Source organism: Carassius carassius, chromosome 36, assembly GCF_963082965.1.
Source record: "Carassius carassius chromosome 36, fCarCar2.1, whole genome shotgun sequence".
NCBI classification, from domain to species: domain Eukaryota; kingdom Metazoa; phylum Chordata; class Actinopteri; order Cypriniformes; family Cyprinidae; genus Carassius; species Carassius carassius.
Window position 1 is genome coordinate 24,005,440 of NC_081790.1, and position 2,555 is coordinate 24,007,994.

General features: G+C 34.4%; 1 pseudogene; it reads right to left on the reverse strand.

The window, feature by feature from the left end:
- Window positions 1–872: 872 nt before the first annotated feature.
- Window positions 873–2,555, reverse strand: part of LOC132116831 (apoptosis-inducing factor 3-like) — an 11,257-nt pseudogene continuing 9,574 nt past the window's right edge.

The window sequence follows — 2,555 nt, forward strand, 5'->3', positions numbered from 1 at the left end:
TTAAAAATACAAGTGAATACATAAATTGCCTCTTTTCAAGTAAATTATGAGTCCTTCTGTGAGTACTATTATATGCACAACATGAAAATAGATAACTAATATAGTGTCCCTTCTTTAATTTTTCAGTAATGTGTGATAACTTGAGAAATATGTTGTCAGTACTATTAAAATAAGATCAAATTAAATGGTATTTAAGAGATTATAGTTTTTGCATTATTACTATATTGGGCCTTATTGAAGTTTATAAAAAAAAATAATGATTATTTATTAATTTTTTATTTATGCACATAAATTTGAAATATTACATGAGTGTGAATGAGTTTAAATTGATTAGAAATAGTTCATAGAAGCAAAGTTTGATTGAGTCTAATGGGATTTGGAGCTTGGCTCATCTGAACATCATGTCAATTAAAGTCTAAGGGATTTTTATGATTTTTAATATTTATTTTAATAAAAACGGTAAGTCCAATCAGTTAGAAAAGATATAGCACACCTCATCTGTTCAAAGACTTGAAAATGTTTCATTTATGTGCATAAATAAAAAAAGAATAAATATTCATAATTTTTTATAAACTTTCATAAAACCCAATATAGTAATTATGCAAAAACGATCATCTACTAAATACCATTAAATTTGATCATATTTTAATAGTATTGCCAATATTTTTATCAAGTTATCACACATTACTGAAAAAGTGAAGAAGGGACACTATGATAGTTATCTATTTTCATGTTGTGCATATAATAGTACTCACAAAAGGGCTCATAATTTACTTGAAAAGATAGACGTCCATTGTGCAACTGCATCATCTATACAAACCATTGTGCTTGGACCCCTTATGATCACCTTGATTTAAACCGCATTGTTTCAGTTATCCTGTGTGTCCTTGCCCACAACGCGACGGTGACAGGACTGTGAAATAGCAAACACGAGAAAAATAGGCATGACTTATTTCGCATCCAGCTAGACAACCCTGTCGTAGCGGTTATCATAGCCTAGGCTTTTTATTAGAAAAGAAAACAGCAAGGGACCATGGAAAAAAAACTTTTACAGGTGTAGTTTTTTTTTTTTTTTTTGCAGCGGGGCAGCTCAAGAATGTTGGGCACACAAGTACTGTGGCTCTTTTGCCCCATGGCCAAGCCAACATCAAAGTTAGTTCACTAACTTTTAATTCTAGTTAATTATGCAATAGTATGTATACTGAGCAAAGTATGCACATTTTTAGTATAAATTTATAATTGCTTTGGGGCCGCAGGAAAATAACATCTTCATTAGTTTACCATCCAAACCTTGACTCCTTGGTTGTATCAGTTGTTTAAAAAGATGATCGCTCGCCAACCTTTCTGCCACCACAGAGACAGCCGGTTCAACATTCAGTCCTGCTGCAGCCACCACCTCATCATCCCTGCAGTTCAAAGTACACAGCCAATATTTCAGTATTTAAACAGGTATAAAGAATGGATGCCACACACCTACAGCTTCTTACTTGAGGTAAAGTGCCAAAAACTTCATGTTCTCAAATCTCCCTTTTAGCACCATCTCAGTGTATCCCTCCCCATACCCTGCGAATAATGAAGAACAAGGACATAATTACATACAAATACCTGTATTTTACAATCTGTAAAGCATGATAAGCATGTACATTAAAAGGCAGCACCAGCATATCGAATAATTCTCCCCAGCAGGACGGTCCAATAGAATGGCACTATGTTTAGCTCCACCTCCCTGTGTAACATGTTTAAAGCCGCAATCCTTCCTAACAAGGCAAAAGTTATAATGAAATGAAAAACATCTTAGCACTACACAATTATATATTTAAAAGTAAAATTCTGTAAAGTAAAATTCTAAATACTTCAGTTGAGCTACTATTCTAGCATCATTTTGGGTCTCAATGAAGTGCACCCACACTGTTGGCATGTTTACCTGCTGCTTGCGAGTTGCGTGCACAAAATAGATGCTGACACAGTAAAAACAGATCATTGGAGAAGCGTTTTATCAGTGAACCGAAAATACACGGACAAAACATGAATTGTCAGTTTTTGGAAAAATAGTTTTATGAGGCAAAATAAATAAATCAATGCATAAAGACACATTTTTTAAATCACGTTTTCAGCAGAATAGTTTTGGTTGTCAAAAGTTGGTGTATCACCCCATATTTTAAGTCTTTAAGTTCACATCTACTAGCTTTATGGTGTCTATAGGTTAATATACTCCTAAAAATTGGCAAAATTAGCAGATATACAAATTTTGGATTACCATGTGTCTGCGCTATCTGCCAGTGCCCGATGCTCACATTCTGGCCTTTTGCAATTTTGAAAGGGAAAGGAGGTCAGATCTCCTGCACAGTAGACGTCTGTTATGTTGGTCCTCATGTACTAGACAGACAGGGACAAGATTAAAGATTTTGAAAGTGTGAGGTTTAAGCTCAAGTCGGTCATAACACTTACCTTATCCACAGTTACATAGTTCTTAGAGTCCATGCTTATTGGACTTCCTTTCAACAATTCAAAAATTGGGATTGACACCTTATATGGAGATCATTGGGGAGAAGAGA